Below are 18,915 nucleotides of genomic sequence, written 5' to 3'. Positions count from 1 at the left end.
ATACCCATCATTTCCTGTAGTTTTGCCTAATTAATGGTGCAGTAATGTGGAAACTTAGAACAGCACCAGAAGGAAAAGTAAATGTTAAATGATTTGCCTTTAATGGATCTCAGAAGCTTTTATTTTTTTTTTTCTTTGTTCCTCGTGAGCTCTTTTTTGGGCACCTTCCTCCTCTCTGCTGCTCCTGGCTCCCTTCAGAGTTTTCTTCCTTCCTGTGAGTGGGGGATTTATCAGTGTCAGGCCTGGCAGCACAAGGGACACTCACAGCACCTGGGAGGGGATGCATTTCCTCAGCACCCCAATTAGCCCTGGCTGCTGATGGACAAAAGCAGATAGTATTTGAAATTATTGTGACTCATTCCCATTCAGCTGATAGCGCCCTTTTGTTCCTGTCCCTCCTCAGCTTTCTGATCTTTGGATAGGGCCCAGAGAGTTTGGGTAAAGCATCTCCAGAGCTCCTGGTCCTGGTGGGGAGGGAAGTGAGGCTGAGTGCTTGGAGCAGGTGGAAAGGTGGGCATGGAATGACAGGAGAAGGGAATTCCAACTGCCAGAGGGCAGGGATGGATGGGATACAGGGAGAAAATCCCTCCCTGTGAGGGTGTGAGGCCCTGGCACAGGTGCCCAGAGCAGCTGGGGCTGCCCCTGCATCCCTGGCAGTGCCCATGGCCAGGCTGGATGGGGTTTGGAGCAGCCTGGGACAGTGGGAGGTGTCCCTGCCATGGCAGGGGTGGGGATGGATGAGATTTCAGGTCCCTTCCAGCCCAAACCAGTCTGGGATTCTCTTCCATTTACGTTAAAATGGGCAGAAAGCAAACCACAGGCCATGAGCAGCACCTCACTGATAAGGAAAGCTCTGTGCAGCCCAAGGGGTTCCTCACTGGGCACCTGCAGGGCCACGCTGGGGCCAGGGGAGCCTCCCCAGCCCAGGCTGAGGGCACCAGCTGTGCCAGAGCTGTGAGGATGCCAGGCCGGGGTGGCTGATCCTGTTTTACAGTGTTTTGGTTCGCTGCAAAATATTTTGTTGTGAGGAACTCCAGATGGATGTGAATGTTCTCAGGGGTGGAGGGAACAAGTGGAGGGAGAAAGTTAGTCATCGTCCTGGCAGGCCAGAGCCAGCGAGGACAGGCACTGGATGATGCACAGGGCAAAAATAGCCCAAGCTCCAAACGGGATGGGATGTGAGGGCTGGGTTCCTCCAGGGGAAAACGCTCCCGAGGCCCTGGGCACGTCTTCACTGGGCCTGGGTGCAGGGCAGGGGCTGTGCTCATCTCTGGGACAATGGAAAATGCTTGGGAAATGGAAAACTAGGGAGGAGAAACTGGTGTGAATTGTTGGCCCAGAATTTTGGGAATTTTGAGATTTCAGTCCAGTCTAAAACCGCAGTTTTTCAGTTCTTAAACAAAGTCCTCTGTCTGTCTAATGGATGGGAACTTCCCAAGACCATCAAGTTATGTCCAGTATCCCTTGAAAGGGTTAATGTCAGAAGGGAAAAGCTATTTGTACTAATTTTGACCTGTTTATCCTTTGGTTTTGTGAATTTCCTTTCATGAAAGCATGTGTTGAAAGAGACTTGAGATTTCACCTCAAAACTTGTCGAAGTAATTAGAACCAGAATGAATAAAGTTTGGAAATGACCCTGAATTTTCATAATCAAATCAAATCTTGGCCCCCAGAATTGTCAGGAATGTTAAATTCTTATAGCTGGTCTGCAAATTGATATCCCTGACAGGAGCTTGGCAGCCAAAGGGGCAGGGAACCCTCAGAATTTTCATCCTATCTCAACAAGTTTGGTGATATGAGTAATGAAATTATGTGGTTTGTCCTACTTGTCCAGCCCTGGGGGTGTTTCAGGCAGGAGGCCCTGGTCCAGCTCTGTGGGCTCTTCTGAAGGGCTCTGGGGTTGGAAGCTGCAAAGGGAAATGTTTTGCTGTCTTCAGGAGTTTTAGGGATATTTATAGAGCAGTGGGAGAACAGATTGAATGGAACCCCCACCTTAATCCACTTTTTCCGTATTCCCCATCCCAGGCACTTTACTGCTCCAGCCACAGTTTTTTCTTTAAAAATATTCCTCGAGGGTGTCATGTGTCCCTTTGCTGTCCCAGGCTCTCCTATCAAGCCTGGAGTAGCTTTAGGACCTTTGCCAAGTCAGTTTTGCTTTGTCCAGCAGGAGAGCAGTGAGATTCTTTAAGGACAGCCCTAAGGACACTCTGCCCATCCCGTGGGGTGTCTCTGTTGGTGCTGGGGTGTCTCTCCTTGCTCCTGTTCCATTGTCCTGGTGCTGTTCAGCAGGGATGGTTGGATGTCAGGGCTGCAGCATCCCCAGTGCGCCCCTGCTCTGTTGGATTTTTGCGATCGGGGCGTTCCGGACGTGGCTTCTCCCTCTCTGAGGTTTTTGTGCCTCAGGGCTTGCATTGACTGCTCCAATGGAACAGTGTGTATCTCCACTGGAAGTGTTTTTGTTTTCAAAGGCAAGCAGCACATTGTGGACACATGGAAGTGTGTGGCTTTCAAAAAACCAAGCACTATTTCTGGATGCTTGCAGAGCCGGCATCGGCGTGTTTGGGTGCTTTTAGCAGCAGAGACTGGACCATTTGATATGGAGGGATTAAGGTTTGGTGATCTGGAGGCTGGAGATTTCAATTTCAGGTGCTGTCATTTGTTCCTTGGCAATGGAAAAGCCCTGGGCTGTTAAACTCCAGTCTCCCCAGCCTGGCATAGCAAGTTAAAGCACCCCTGGAGAAATGAGGATCTGATGCCACTCAGACAGGCCCAAGCTATTGCATGGCAAGCTGACCCTAAGCTTGATCTTAGCCCAAAACAAAGGCCAGTCCTAGTCTTTGACCCTGCCAGTCACTTGTGAGCTATGAAAGGGGACTGTTGAGGTTGAAAATCTGTCTAATAAAATGTACTTTCATTAGAATTAAGCAATATTATTCAGATAACTAATGCTATTATGACTTTAAAGAGAATGTGTGCCAGCAGTTTCTTCATCTGCTTCTCTTTGGAGGACCAGCTCACCCTCCTAATTATTGTGTTCCTGTTCTTAGGCATACGAGTAGTGAGAGCATGACAATAGCCTGGGATTTAATGTATGCACAGGTTAAATGAATCCCTAATTTCCAGGAGAGCAGTGAATGAGTATCAGAAGCTGAGGAGGGAATTTCCTCAGTGCTGCTCACTCTGCTTCAGGAGGACGTGTTGGTCCTGGTGAGCTGCTGTGGGCACAGCGCCGTGTGTGACAATGGGATCCCTGTACAAACAGTGCTGGCTCCTCCACACAAAAAAAATGCAGCAAGGAATTTTTAGCACGTTGTCATGCAGCACTCTCTGTTTCCTGGCTTCCACATTCAAGCTGTGTAATAATATTTATATACAAATGCTGACTGTGATTTTCCACCCCGGAAAAAGGAGATGTCATTTAAAAGTGCCGTGTGTGATGCAAAGCAGAGATTTGACTCGCGGCCTTGCATATGGTGTGGGCGTGGATTTTAATTGTTTGAAAAGAGATCATTTCAAAAAATGTAGCAGTCTTGCTAAAAAGCACATTCTCCTGGAGTAAAGGGTCATTTTGCTCTTTAGAAGTTGCTTTTGGAATGGAGCAGAGGGTCCTGCTCTTGCCTTTCCTCATTTCTGCCTTTGGAAACATCCTGGAGAGGAGAGGTCTCTCACTGTGGGGCTGGAGCAGCTCTCAGGCCACGCTCAGGGTGGGATCCAGGGCCAGGAGAGCTGCAGTTGTGGCTGAATGTGCACATGGAATCTGGTTTTCCCCTGGAGACCCACGCTGTTCCATGTCCCTGGAGCCAACACCCGTGTCCTGGTTTTCCTGAGTCAATGATCACACTCAGTCTCTTAAGCTTTTCTGGAGCTGGGGTTTATAAACAGTTCCAAGACAAAATCCCTGCCTTTTGGCTCCAGCCAAGGAAACTGTTCTGATATCTTGCCAGTTGCCAGCACATTTCTAATCCTGGTGTCCTGGGGCCTTGGTTTTCATGTTGAAATCTCTGCTCCTACCAGGCTCGTGGTGGACTGAACACACAGAAAATAACAACTGCTGGGCTGGGATGTGTTTGCTCATCTTCTGATCCATGCTTGACCAAAGAAGGTTGGATCATGGCTTTGTTTTATCCTGCTACAGTGACAGAATCCAGATGTAAGGATCCTAAATCCTCAGTGTTCCTGGTTTTGTCCTTCATAAACCCTTTGAGACCAGGGCTGTCACTCTGGCTGTGCAGCTCCTGGTCTGGCAGGGTCCTACACCTCTCTGACTGTAATCATGGGGCCATTGGGCTACAGGTGTATACCCCAGCTACATTTCTAGATAACCTCAACAATAAACCAGAGGGGTCCAGAGAAAAATAAGGTGTGGAATAAGCAATAGGTGGCATAAAACTCATGGGAGACTCTCATAGCAAAGATGCTGCAGCTGAAGTTTGGTTGACAATTGTTGTATTACATTTTTGCAGGTTGCTTGATCCTGACTCCTTTTGAATGGCATTTCTGGAAGAAAAAATATAAATATTTTCATGTGCTAAGTTCAACAGAGATTAAGGGAAGCAATCCTCTGGATCCACATCCCAGAAATGCTCCTCAGGAGAGTCAGGGCAGTTTGCTGGTGTCAGGTTGGGTTGTGCTGTCAGCAGGGTCTGACACAGCAAAGCCAGGCCTGCCCAGGAGAGGTCCAGGGCTTTGCCCAGGATGAGAGCTCCTTGGTGGCTCTGTTCCTGTGGGGATCCTATTCCAGGAGCTGTGCTCCTGCATGGTGCCTGTGCAGTGCCCAGGCGTGGGCAGCGGGGCAATAACCTGGTGCCAAACCCTCTGCAGCTGGTTTGGAGTTTGCTGTGGTGCCTGCCAGCGCTGCCCTCTGGCTCTTTGCTCCCCTGTTTTCCCCAGCTGAGTTACTGGGGAGCTGCACAGAGCTTTCTCCAGGTGCCCCCACGAGCAGATTTATTCACTCCCAGCTGGAATGAGCTTCATCTCCAGGTGGGAGTTTTGGGCTGCAGCAGCTGCCAGGGAGGGGATCCTGGCTTTGCACAGCAGAGTGACACAGCTCTAAACCCCTGGGCTGGAAGGGACGGTGAGAGCCAGCACTTCCTCCCCTAAAGCATTCAAAAGCAGCTTTAAATCGGATTAGGATTTAACAATCACTTCATGGTTTACTCACTGCAGGGAGGATCAAAGCCCAGGGAGGACTCTTCAGCTGTTTGCTTTTCCTTTATGTAGAAACTTCACTATGGCTGCCCTTAAACCCCCACTAAATACAATAAAACAACTCAGAAAAGCAAATTACTTAACCACAGCCTAAAATAAGGTGTTCATTATCTGGTGACACTTTTTTTTCTCTGTTTGCTGTTTTACTAAGCTCCCATTCTGAGGCAGGGCAGGGAGCAGGTCTGCATTCCCAGCTCCAGCTGGACTGATCCTGGGAGATCCCAAAGCTGGAATATGGATTTCCCTTGCTGTGCTGTGTCACCACAGTGCCTGGGCAAAAAAGGTTGAGCATTTACTCCATGGAGTAAAGGTGTGGTGTCTCAGGGAGCAGGGACTGCTGCAGTGCTGCACAGATGCTGTAGGGAATTTTCCTTGCAATTTGGTGGAAATGGTTTTAAAATCCAAGAGGTCTGTGTGCATTTTCCTGCTCAAGATGACCAGAGGTTTATCCTGCTGGGAGAGGCTCACAGACCTAAGCACCAAGGTTTTAAAAAAATAATGGTAAAGGGAGAGGGGAAAATAATTTTGTGTCTGAAACAGAGCGCGTGTCTGTCCCTCTGGCTTCTTCCTATTGTTGTAATACAGATTTGGCTGAAAGTGGCCCAGCTGTACAAGTGGCACTTGGGGACTTTGTTTAGTGGTGGTTTAATGGTTGGACTCAATCTTGGAGGCTTTTCCCAACCAAAGGGTTCCTGATCCTGGGGTGCTGAGCCAGGGATGCCCATGATTTATCTGGAGGCCAATGCCTCTTTTCCCCTCCCCATGTAATGTGGTTTAGCTCAGAAAGGGAACTAAATGCAGAATGAGGATTAAACTGTGTAAGCCTGATGGATGTTTTGTAGGTGATGCTTTGCAGAAAATCATTACTTTGAAATGTTGGAATAGAAAAGAACATTTTTCAGGCTTTTCAGACATAACATGTTTTGGAGAAGAAGCTTGGAACAGATGTACCCATAGTTTATTCCATTTATCATATTAAAAATAAAGAAAAGACAATTTCAGCTCATTTACTGCTTTATTAGTTCAAACAAACAGCTTTTCTAATCAATGTGTATGGCAAGCACAATGCTTTCATAATTGGCAGTGGTGGCTCCAAAATGAATGGTTCTGTCCTTGTTTGTGGTCTGTAACAAGTCACAGTTAATGCATTGGTCTAATCCAGCCTTATCTCATCTTCATTTCTGCAAAGGAAAAATTATAACCTTATTTTTAAATTTTAAAACAGTTGAGGGTTGGTTTTTTGCCCCATCCTTTTGAGAAAGTGCAGTTGGAAATGAGGAGAGCTGCACAGGGAGCAGTCCCAAGGAGAAGGGCTCAGCTGTGTCTAGGGGACTCTTTTGCTCTTATTTATCTGGAGGTATTTATTGATTTTACCTTCCTTTGCAAAAATACTGATTTAATTTATGAGGTGATAGAAGAGGCTGGGAGAATAATTTTACTTATAAGAGAGCAGAATTGTCCAACTAATTGCCCAGGAAAAAGATAAAAGATCTGCTGATCTACCCCTGCAGATGTTTCTCATCTGGAATACAGACCAATTCCAGACATTTATTTTTTTGATTACTGTTTATTTTGATGCTTTATTACACGGTCATTGCCAGGAAGGAAATGGTGCTCAGAAATCCAGCAAGATGTTTTTTCTACTTTGGTACTATTTATTCAGTAACAATTTGGGGTTTAACCCCTTTCTCCCCCTTTTCTTTGCCTGTGAGCCCTCACTTCCATCCTTCACTGGGAACAGCAAAACTTGCTGGTTTTGGGCCCATCCTGGATGGTTTTAAACTTACTGAAATTTCATAGAGACATTAATGCTCATTTCCAGATTGTAACTAATAAGGACCTGTTGGCTTTTTTTGCCACCTAGTGCTTCTGTCCCTGCATTACTGTGGAGGGTTGTGTGTGTGAGGAGAGAGGAGCCCCGTGCTGCTCAGCCAAACGCCCTCCTGGTTTGTCAGAGGAGTTTCCTTGCACCAGTGGAACAAACTCCAGCCTTCCTTGGCTTGCTTGAGAGCCACCAAAGGCTGTGGAAATCCTTCTGTGTGCTGAGTGGGAGAAAACAGGGAGCACCTCCTGCTCCTGCTCTGGCTTTAAACCTGCTGATGTTTAAAGCAGCAGGCAGATCTGGTCTCTCTTTAAACCTGCTGATGTTCCTTCTGGCAGATGCTGGGCTTGCTGATGCTTTGTGAGTTTGATGGGATGGTGCACGTTCCCCTGTGGACAGAGCCTCAGAGCTGATGGCTGGGCACACAGAGCACCTCTGTGCTCTGGGCTGGCAGCAGTGATGCTCCAACACCCCTAAGCTGCGCTTCCATGTGATTAAAAATGGCTGGAAAATCAAATATATGCAAAGCCAACAATCCCATGACACTTTATTTCTTCAGATTTCTCCCGTAGCTGTTTGTGTGCCAAATCTGCCTCGGGCACTTGCACTTACACCCACAGGTACATGTGATTTGTAATGTAAGGTGATGCTGTGCAGTACAGCTGGAAATGGGCTAACCCTGGGTCCAAACTGGGGGTTTGCAAGAGCCCCAGCTGTGTTTGGGGCTGTGCTCATGCTGAGGGATGTGCAGCCCCCTTTTCCCCGTGCAGGCTCTGCCCTGAGCAAACCCCAGAGCACAATGGAGCCGTTCTGCTCCAAACGGGAGCAGGAAGGTGGGCGGATTAGGAAATATTTTATGTTGGGGGTTTTCTTTCCACTGAGCCATGTCACATTCATGTCCCACCATTGCTTTATGGCCACGTGCCTGTCCCACTCTGTGAGGGGCAGACCTGCTGCTGTCCATGTGTCCATCTGTCCGTGTGTCTGTGTGTCTGTCCGTGTGTCCAGGGCAGGCTCTGCTCATGCTTGCACTCACCAGGGGCAGTGCTTGGCAAGGCTCTGCAGTGCCCATGGCTGTGGGATACAGCAGCACTGACAGGCTCCTGCACTGGGTGATATATTGCCCTTTGGTTCCTGGTGATGGCATCCAGACCTCCCAACCTTTCATAATCCACAGATGGAAAAGTGGCACTTAAAATGAATTTATTCAGGTGGGAGCGCTGTAAAACATGAAAATAAGGCTTTTGACTTGCTGCACCTACACTTGAGTGTCAATGAAAAGCTTTTTATTTGCTTTTAGAGCCAGACTTGCAGAAGTCAATGTGCCTTGTGGTCTGGCCCTGTGTGTTACGGGAGCCAGACTGGAGCAGGGCATGGGCAGCGAGGCAGGGATTGGGAGCAAAGCTGCCCAGTGAGAGACCAGCAAACCTTTGAGCATCACAGAGGGCAGAGTTTGCCTGGGGAAGGCTGAAACTGGGACGGGAGAGATGAGCGAGACAAAACCCCAAATGAGATTCCTTTGGGATCAATAAGTCAGTCTTTATTTGCATGCCATGGTTTTTGTCCCTGCTTTGCACAGTGGGATCTCCGGGTGCTCCCTGGCTGCTGCCTCCCTGCTGGGCACACAGGAGCATCTCCTGCCAGCTGTGTTGAGCCCCGGGGGCTGTGGGAGGAGAGCAGGGAGAGGGAATGGTGCTGGAGGAGCAGCAGCGAGCAGGCGCCGCTGGCCTTTGCCCATTATTTGATTTGCCACTGTCCTCAAACACAAGGTCATTTACAGCCTGCCGGGGCTGCCAGAGCAGGAAGTTACCTTGCGAAGGAAGGAACCAGCCCATGCTGTCTAAATATTGTCAATTGTGTGCTGAATGGAGGCCACAGCCTGAGGAACCTCAATAGTAGCTCTTTGTGTCCCCGGCTGCCTCCTGCCAAAGTGCTTTCCATAATTAGGAGTAAAACATATTTACATTCCTGCCGTGCTCGGGGCCGGCACACACCTGTACGTGTGTGGGTGTTCATGTATGGGGTGCAAGCATTTATATTCCTGAGTTTTGCAGTGAGTGTTCCTGCCTGGAGTCGTGGGAATGGTGCAGCAACCGATGGAGGTGACTGGGGTGTGTGGGACAGTCAGGGGTTGTAGTGGTGAGAGGAGAAGAAATCCAATGGATTCCCCCTCTGCCAAGCAGGAGCATAATCCCCATATAGAGAGATACTGTATTTGTCTGAATCGGGAGGTCTGGGCTGAATGCTCCCTTTTAAAATTCATTGACGTTTGCATGGAAACCAGAAAAATGGGCTTAAGTCAAGAATGCAATAACCTCACTCAGAACTGCTCTCCATGGCAGGCACTCATCCGCTTCCAGCCGTTCTGCTCGCGGGAAGATAAATGGAGGGGAGGAATCCTGGGCATGGCTGCGCGGGAGCGGGCTCGCAGCGCGCTGGGTGATGCACAACAGCTTCTCCAGGCACGTTTCTCCCCCTCCCTCCACGGTAAATCGCAGCCAGACATTGATTAGTTCAGTTTGGGGGGAAAAGGAGCCGTGCAGGACAACTGGAGACTGGAGCAGAGATTGCTGAGCCCAGGCCAAGGCAGAGCGGGGCGGTCACGTGGAGCTGGCGCCGCGCCTGCTTCCAGCTGCTGGGGTTCATTAGGAGACAGCCAAAACACATTAATTAGTCTTATAACTCTCCTGTGCAGGCACTGCTATGGCTTCCACAGGGGCAGAGGAGATGGTCTGTGCATGGTGAGAGTGATGGAACCTGTGTGTCCCCTGCCTGAGGCTTCCAGGGGTCCCCTGGGTGGTGGGACCATGCTGGGGACACCAGGAGAGGAGGCAGCCTGCTTAAGGTTTGGGCTTTCCCAAAGTTCAGTGTGCTTTCAGGTCCAGGGCTGTTCTTGGGAGCAAAGCTGACCAGTGAAAGACCAGCAAGCCTTTGAGCATCTTAGAGGGCAGAGTTTGCCTGGGGAAGGCTGAAAATGGGAGAGATGAGCGAGGCTGTAGCCAGGTGGGGATTGGTGTCCTCTCCCGAGAACAGGTGACAAGACAAAAAGAAGTGGCCTCAAGTTGCACCAGGGGAGGTTTGGGTTGGATATTGGGGAAGATTTCTTCCTTGAAAGAGTGGAGTGCCCATCCCCAGAGGAATTGAACAGCTATGTGCATGTGGCACTTGGGGACATGGGTTAGAGGTGGCATTGGTGGTGCCGGGGAACATTTGGACTCCATGACCTTAGAAGGCTTTTCCAACCTGAATAATTCAGTGATTTTTTCTATGGTTTTATTTCTATATGAAGTCTCCTCTGACAGACATCCCCAGCAGTGATTTCAGACAAACACCCTAAAGCGGCTACACCAGTGTTCCTCCTGCAGGGCAGTCAGAAGAGACACCCACAAATGTACCCAGGTAATCCCTGCCCCTGCTGCAAAACCACATGTAAAAATTCTGCAGAAATCCAAGGAAAAAGTTGTGCTCAGTCTAAACAGGAGTTCACCTTTTCTCCAGAAGCTTTCTGAGCTTTCAGGCACTTAATGGAAACACCAGTGCTCACACTTGGAGGGCAGGCTGGAAAGTTTGCGTGGGCCTGTGCGTGTGCCAGGGAGTCAATTTTTGTCCGTCAGAAACCTCTTTCCATTCTGCTTTTGTCAGACTTTGCCTCCGTAAAGGGAAATTTGGACTTTCCATGTCAAAGCCCTCTGCAAATGTTACCCAAGGCCTCTCATCAGCGCTGTAGTTTGTACAGGAACAGCTCCCAGTGCTTGCCCAGGAGCGGGGAAGGCAGCTCTAACACTCCTGCCCTTTGAGGGAAATGTCTGTTATTTGGGATTTTTCATTCTTTCCTCCCTCAGCGCTCAGCATTTCGGATGCAGGCTCATGCTCCTGCTCTCTTTAACAGCCTGTTTTTCCTCTAACCACTTCCAGCTCCAAAACCTCTCCACATCTCCTCAATGTAAATACACTTCTCTTGCCCAGAGCAGCCTGGGGAGACAGTGGTGACCTTCAGCTGAGAGCAGAGCATTTCAGTTTGACCTACTTTGCTGCAGAGTGGGTTTGGCCGTGTCAGGGCTGCTCTCTGCTCCCTGGAAGGTCCTTGGGGAGATGTCCATGTGAGTGGGACAGCAGGGCTCAAGGAGATGCAAACTCCAGGCCCTGAGTTCAGGTGATGTTTGAGTAGCTGGGTGCTGGGTTTCTCCCTAGTGCCAGCTTTTATATTTGCAGCTTTAGATGTTTAATTGTGCCTTTAAAACGTCTGCCACAGGTGAGTAACACAAAATGCCCATCGCAAAATACTCATTTTCCATTCACTGCTTCATTTTCCCCCTTTGCTTGCTTTCCTCAAGGCTGGTTGTGTGCAGGGAGCAGCTGCTGGAGGAGCCAGGCTGCTGTGGCTCTTCCCAGGGCTCCTTGGCTGCACCAAGGAAAGCCCTGGTGGCTTTGTCAGGTCTCCCTTGTCCTCTGTGAGAAATTCTGGGCAATGCCAGTGCAGCTGTGGCTGTGCCTGGGTGGCACAGGGTGCCCAGAGGAGCTGTGGCTGCCCCATCCCTGGCAGTGTCCAAGGCCAGGCTGGAGTAACCTGGGCCGGTGGAAGGTGTCCCTGCACACCAGGATTACTCAGCTCTTGAGATTTTGCCTTTTTCTGCAGTACTGGTTTCTCAGGAGGGCTGTGGGGTGGCCCCTCTGGAAGGACAATTGTCTTTTGTTGAGGGACATGTGTCTTTAAAACCAAGCTCTCTCCTTATCTCAAGCTTAAAGTGCAAAATTCCCAGGTTGGAAGCAAGTTAAAATTTCCTGTTCCAGCTGCATCTGCATTCAGTCTTGGAAGCAGATACTTGGCTGTAATTCCAAAAAAGAAAAAGAAAAAAGAATATGAATGATATTGCAGGTAAGAAGGAGCAGCTGAGGAAAAGATCATTTCAGAAGCACTTCAAGCAGTTTTCAGGATAATTTTCACTTATTTCTGAATAATTCCTACCACTGGTCACCCAATAAAAATAACAAACCCAAAGTCAGCCCCACGTCCCTGCTGATAAACACCGTGGACTTGCTCACAGCTTATCTAATGCCTGAACATCTGTTTCTCCCTAGCTGAGAGGTTCCCTTGGATGAGTTCATGCAACTCCCTGTGCAAAGGTTAAACAAAGTTGAGAGGCTCCAAGCAGTGGCTCTGTGCCACGGGGCCTGTGCTGCACAAACTGCTTCAGTGTGAAATGTCCCATAGAGCTCAGGAGGGGAAAAGAGTCACCCAGCCCAAGGCTGGGCTGCAGCAGGGCTGGGCTCAGTGCTCTGAGAGGGCTTTTCCAGCCTCAATGGGATTCTGAGGGTACTGAGCTTTCTAGATACTCCAGCATGGAAAGGGTGTGTGTGGTGGGCACTCTCCCTGGCTCTGAGGAGATGGGACTGAGCTCTGCACCTGCATCCTCCTGCCTGGGCCATGGCACCGTGGCACCATGGCATCACAGCATCACGGCATCATGGCACCATGGCACCATGCATCCTCCTGCCTGGGCCATGGCACCGTGGCATTGTGGCACCATGGCATCACAGCATCACGGCATCACGGCACCATGGCACCATGCTTCCTCCTGCCTGGGCCATGGAACCATGGCATCATGGAAGCATGGCATCATGCTTCCTCCTGCCTGGGCCATGGCACCATGGAAGCATGGCATTGTGGCACCATGGCATCATGGCATCATGGCACCATGGCATCATGGCACCATGGCATCACGGCATCATGCTTCCTCCTGCCTGGGCCATGGCATCATGGCATCGTGGCACCATGGCATCATGGCATCACGGCATCATGCTTCCTCCTGCCTGGGCCATGGCACCATGGAACCATGACATCATGCTTCCTCCTGCCTGGGCAGTTTGGATGGGATGGGTTTGGGAGCTGAAAGTCTGCTCTTGATGGTTTGTGTGCATGGGATTATTTACATTTTTGACTATTTAATAGGGTTATATTTACATTTTTGGTTATTTAATACTGTTTTCTGTCCTGGACAGCAGGACCTTTTAAGGCTGGACAGGTGGGGAGGGCTGTGGGGTGATGGCAGCACCGACTCCTGGAGCTGCTGGGCTGGGCTGAGCCCTGGGTTGGGTGCCAGAGATGCTCCAGTGACACAGACAGGGCTCTTCCCACGGGGATGTCACCCAGGCAGGGGGATTGTCACACAGCTGTAACCTGGTGGTGACACCAGGGTGGCCTTTGGGATGAAGGACCCCCAGCTGCTGCCCCTCTCCTCCATCCTCATCCTCCCCCTGGATCCTCCCTGGGGCTGTGCCATGCCCAGAGCTGCTCCCAACCACCACAGCCACACTTTTGCTTCTGTGCCCTTTCCCTTCTGTCTCAGCTTTCAGCTCCTCTGGCTCCACATCCTGCGGGGCTGCACTTCACACACGGAGCAGGAGCATCAAAGAGGAGATGCTGAATAAAGCCCCCACTTTATGACATCTCTTCAAAGTGCCTTTTTAAGAGTTCAAAGGACACGAGGAAAGGAGGGGATCAAAATCAAAGGAAGATTGGGGGGAGGGAAATTAAAGCCTCAGAGGAACTTTATGGCAAGTTTTCTGTAACACTTTCAATGCCAAAATCACAAGTGTTCCCAGCACTGCCTCTCCCCTGGCCATCAGATTTCCTGTTTACCTGCACTGGTTTAGGGCAGCCCAGCTGCTCTGGGCAGCTTCAGCCCCACACACAGGCACAGGGCACCCACAATTTCACTTTTTCATTCATTTTTTTTGTAAGACCAAAACTTGCCATTCTGTTCCTTCAGGCCAAGGGGGAGATGTTTGTTCTGAGCTGCCTGGAAGTGCTGGGCCTGACAGCAGAGCTCACCTTCTATGAAAATCTTCTTTTTTTGCTTTCAGGAAATGCATCTTGCTCTTCTCTTGCTGTCTTCTACTGCAGGACCATCATTTTATCCCTGTTTGGGAATTTCCATTACTGCTGGGGAAAGGGACTTCTCCTCCTGAGTGAAGACTCTGGGACGTGACTTGAAGCAAGGCAAGAGAAGCAAAACCTCCATGTGAACATCACAGGTAACATCTACAGACTCTGCAGGGCAGAAACCCAAATCAGTGAGGTATACAGTGCTTAATGTTCATTTAGCTCCCATAATTTTATCAGTTTCCTGTCTGTTTTTAAACAGAACAGAAGAAAAAAGTGATGTACAAAGCAAGAGAAAGAAATCAGGCTGGTTTCAAACCCTTTGTAGTGCTGGGCTGAGGTGAGCTGGGGTCACATCCCGGTGAGGGGAGCACAGTGGGGCAGGGATGAGGCTGGAAAGGACTGGGATGCACATGGTGCTAATTTGGGGAGCTTTCAGACTTGTGTCTCTAAATGGAAATACTGAGAAGACAAATTAATTATCTGAGAAAAGGAAGTGGTGTTGGTGGAGGGAGGGAAGGCTCAGCTCAGAGGGGCTGTGGAGTTTCCTTGGGGCTCCTTGAGCTGTGCAGGAGCAGCCTGTGGCTCCAGTTTGGGGCTCCCATGGTTAAACCATCAGTTAACAAATGCACTTCCTCCATAGGGGAGACTGCTTCTTCATCCCTCTGCTTTTCCAGACTGCACACTGTGTGTTCCTGCAGGAATTCTCCTGCCCAGGTGAGCTCACCTGCACCAAGTGCTTTTCCCATGGGTGCTTTCCAGGACTGCTGCTCAGAGAATGGCACAAAGCTGCTGCTGAACTCCCTTCCCATTAATTCAGTCTCCTTTTTCTAATTTACTGAACTACACACCTTGCACTCTGTGCTCTGCTTTAAACAGGCACCCAAAATAGTCTGGAGTAATGCAAATATGGAGATAAAACTCCGTGTGTGCTGGGCTGTGGTGGAGGTCTGGTGCTGTGCTGTGTGGGTGGTGGTCTGGAGGACAACTACTGCCAAAAAACAAATTAAATTGCTTGTTTTTCACCCAGAGAGGTCCCAGTTTCACTAATTATCACTGCAAAGGACACCTCAAGGTGAACATCAGTAAGTGTTTCATATATCTCAGCAAAAAGGTAGTTTCATTCTCTGGTATCTGTGAGGGGGGATTTAAGGCATGTGGAGTAACTAATCAGATTGGAACTTGCCTCGGAGACTGGGGCTGGGGCCTGTGAGGTTTGTTTACAAGAGGGGATTTGCATGGAGGAGAGACCCTTAATGCAGCTCTGTACGTTAATTAGAGTGAGGCTGGCCTGCCCCAATGAACAGATGGCTTTATTTCCCTCAGGTGCTCCAGGCACGTGGGGGATTTCCTCTGTGAGCTTGGTGCTCCATGGCAGCACCGTGGGCTTTCACAAAGCTGAAGGGTGAGGAGATGTTAATTGGACAGACCCTGCAGGTGGGCTGCAGCCTGGCCTTGGTTTCAGGTCTGTGCTGGGTCTCACTTTTATTGTATTTTATTTTATTTTATTTTATTTTATTTTATTTTATTTTATTTTATTTTATTTTATTTTATTTTATTTTATTTTATTTTATTGTATTTTGTTTTATTGTATTTTTAATTTATTTTATTTTATTGTATTATTTTAATTTTTTAAAAATTCTTTTATTTTAACATATTTTTATTTCATTTGTTTTCATTTATTATTATTATTTTATTTTTAAATTTTATTATTATTACATATTAATTTTTTATATTTTAATATTATATTTTATTTATTTTAATTTAATTTTAATTTAGTCGGTGTTGCTAAGATATGATTCCCCCTGGAAGCAGCAGGACCCACACAGATGCAAACTGGCAGAGGAGGGATGGAGACTCCCTGAAACCCAAAGGGAAATGAAAATGTGTTGGGGAATCCTCAGCCAGCTGCACACAGGCACTCCCAGAAAAGCAGTGCTGGGCACAGGATATGGCCATTTCCCAGGCTGGTCCTGGAGCGTGGCACCTCCTGGCACTGCTTGCAGTGTCCTTTCCTAATGAAACTGGTTTTTTGTGCTTTTCATAGGCTGCAAATGGCTGTGCACATTCCTAAATATTTTCCTACTTCCCTTTTCGGATGTCCAACATTATGCATTATTTTCTGATACTTACCTAACCCGGGAAATCTGTTTTCCATCTCACTTCAGCCAAGGTTTTCTTTTTAACCAGTCCTTCCCAGTATTTTCCTTTAGCACTTCTGGTTTGCTGAGTGAACTTTGCAGTGTGAGGGTAAATGAAAGTGAAAATGTATTGCTTGTCACACACTGGCTGTTTAGAGAGGGTTTGGGGTTTTTTCCTCCCCTCTGGATTTGAAGAGGGAGATATAAATCATTGATTTAAAACCACGGTAATTTAACAAGATTACAGGAGAGGGAAAATCCACTTCCTACCCAGAGTAACAGTCTCTTAGGTCTTTCCACCTACACAAGCCATATGCATCCTCCGAGCTGCCCGAGATCCTCTTTTGTGTTTTTCTGGCAGGACTGTGGTGTAATCATTGAAGCCCATATGCAGAGCTTTCTTGGTGGGTCTTTTAATTACTCTGTAATTGGTCAGAGAGCTGCCATCCCTCAGCCCCCAGCCTTTTCTCTGTGTGTGTGTGGAAAGTCCCAGAGCTGAAGGGATGCTCACAGCTCAGAGTCCCAGCTAGAAGGGATGTGACCAGGGGTTGCCTTTTTATGCCATTTCCCTTTGTAACCAGCATGAGCAAACTGTGCTTTCCTTGCTGGGGGGAAGCTCTAGAATGGGGAGCAGCCTTTTTATGCCATATCCCCTTCTAACCAGCACAAGCAAGCTGTGCTTCTCTTGATGGGGTGAATCTTGGCATGGGGGGAGCAGAGGGATTTGTGCTGCTGCAGCATGGAGGGGATGCTGGATCCCAAGAGCTCTGCATCACAGCAGAGGAGTGGAGAGAGGGATGTGAAGGGAACGCTCATCCCTGGCTGGAGTTCTGGTTTCCAGTCATGGGAAACCTTTGTGCTGACCCCAGGGGGAGCGTGGCACAGCAGAGCTCCTCACTCAGAGCACTGCACCCCTAAAAGTCAGGCATTGGCTGGTTTTAGTGACCTGCTCCAAAATCACTGAGTTTGAACAATGACATTCCCCCTTCTCCTGCAGGGTAGTGGCTCCCAGGTTACCCAGGGCAGGATGCAGAGGCTGTGTCTGAGTTTGAGGCCAAATACTGAGTTCTAGAAACAAGTACAGCCCCAGCTGTCAGTGGCACTGCCACACCTGAGCAGGTATCTCACTAAATACCCTCAAAATAACAGCTATCCTTCTCTTGTTATTCCCATTCTCGTTGGGAGTCAGGACCCACCCAGACACAGGGACTGGAATCAACAGATCTCTTTAATAGATGTAGCAAACCACACAAAATTTGATTCTGGGAGCTGGAGCTCAAGCCCAGCTCCTGTAACACAAACATGGGCGTCTCTTGGGTTGTCAGTGCAGAACATGTCACCAAAAGAGGTGTCCTGGAGCCTGCCCTGCTCCCACTGGCAGGACAGGCTTCCAGTAATGAATTTCCAATGAAACGTTTTTCTAATTATAGCAAATTATTTTTACAAACATTTTCCTGGGAAGAGAGTTTGAAACTAGAGCCAAACAGGAGAAGACTGAAATTTAGGCAGCGCCTGAAAAAAAACTTAAAGATGGATTGCATGCTAGTTGGCTTTTATTATCAGGCCAACCTGTAAACTTCAAATTAATGGGTTTTAAGGAACTTTATTCCAATATGGCCAGTTTGTGTCATTGAAAATTGGAATGCTTAGAACAGTGCCATCAAACCTAGCTCTTCCCTCTCCCCATAGGACGCCCTGGTGGCACTGGAGAAGGGTGGGTGGCAGAGGTGACAGCCAGCAGCAGGTCACTGGCAGCACTGGTACAGCCTGAGCAGAATCTCATCCAACAGCCCCCAAGGCAAATAATTTTGTATTTATTCTCCTTTCTAAATTCTGCAGTGAACTTCTATTCCTTTTCCAGAGCAGAGACACCTTCCAGTTGTAAATGCTCTCGGTTTTGGGGGAAAAGGAGGAGTAGTTCTTAGGTACCACTAAGAGAAGGCCCCACAAACACCAGCACGGCACAGTTTGTGCTGACAGAGAGGGCTCAGCTGTGCAGGCTCAGTGCTCCCTGCTCTCCTTCCCAGGAGAGATTCCCACTGGAAGCACAGGGGCTGGCAGTACCATGCTGTTTGTGAGCATGCCTATCTTCCCATGGCTCTTGAGCTCAGCTGGGGAATTTAATTAGAAGCCAACCATGGAAAAATCCATAATACTTACATAGGGGTGGTGTGTGCTGTGTGCAGCTGAAGGATAATCTTAATGCAAACCTGAATGTAGGTTATTGTTCAGCAGGAAGGAGCTGGTTGATTATTTCTAAAACAGAAAAGAAAAAATAGAGAGAAAAAGGCCATCCCTAGCCAAAAGCCCAACCACAAGCCCCACTAACCCTGGGCACTGGGAAGATGTGGTGCTATGAATGGTTCTGCTCAAGGGCTGGGCTGGGGTTTGTGCTGTGGGTTATTGGCACCCTGGGCACAAAGGTGGCCCAAGGGAGCCTTGGAATAATGCAGGTGGTGGATATTTTATGGCTCATGCTTATTTGCTGGAGGAGGAATTCGAGACATAACAAAGGGTGGTGGATGCTCATCTGGAAACCCATTGCAACCGCAGGCTCTGGCTGTGGTGCCTCTCACTAAAGCACCTAAGGGTTAAAGATGGTTAAAGATGGGCATTTTCCCTGCCCCCCAGCCCCCCAGCAAAGGTAATTACCCCCCATCTATTTAGCAGGGAAAGAATTTGCCATTGAGCAGGCAGGGCCGTTCAGGAGAGCCCTTCAGCCCCCAACAATATCGCATTTCCCCGGTGCATAAAGAGCGGGGCCGTTTCCGCTGGCGGGGCCATAATGGAGGTATCTCTTTACAAAGCCCCCACTTCAGGCCAGCTGAATGCCTCTGCCGAGCCTCCCAAATCCCGCAGCC

General features: G+C 48.8%; 1 long non-coding RNA gene across 8 annotated transcripts in view; it reads left to right on the top strand.

Moving 5' to 3' along the window:
• Nucleotides 1-18,915, top strand: part of LOC135453844 (uncharacterized) — a 49,660-nt gene that overhangs the window by 8,104 nt on the left and 22,641 nt on the right. For 6 of the 8 annotated variants that reach the window (XR_010441970.1, XR_010441972.1, XR_010441971.1 and 3 more), the window contains exons 2-6: nt 9,373-9,517; nt 10,320-10,429; nt 13,935-14,065; nt 14,176-14,253; nt 14,557-14,630. This is a non-coding gene — a long non-coding RNA (uncharacterized LOC135453844). Of the gene's footprint in view, nt 1-9,372; nt 9,518-10,319; nt 10,430-13,894; nt 14,066-14,175; nt 14,254-14,556; nt 14,631-18,915 lie in introns of all 8 variants that reach the window. The other 2 variants (XR_010441969.1, XR_010441966.1) reach the window with 2 other exon arrangements.

The sequence above is a fragment of the Zonotrichia leucophrys genome, chromosome 13 (assembly GCF_028769735.1).
Source record: "Zonotrichia leucophrys gambelii isolate GWCS_2022_RI chromosome 13, RI_Zleu_2.0, whole genome shotgun sequence".
Classification (NCBI taxonomy): domain Eukaryota; kingdom Metazoa; phylum Chordata; class Aves; order Passeriformes; family Passerellidae; genus Zonotrichia; species Zonotrichia leucophrys.
The sequence above is the reverse complement of the archived record's forward strand: the minus strand, read 5'-3'. Positions and strand labels throughout refer to the sequence as shown.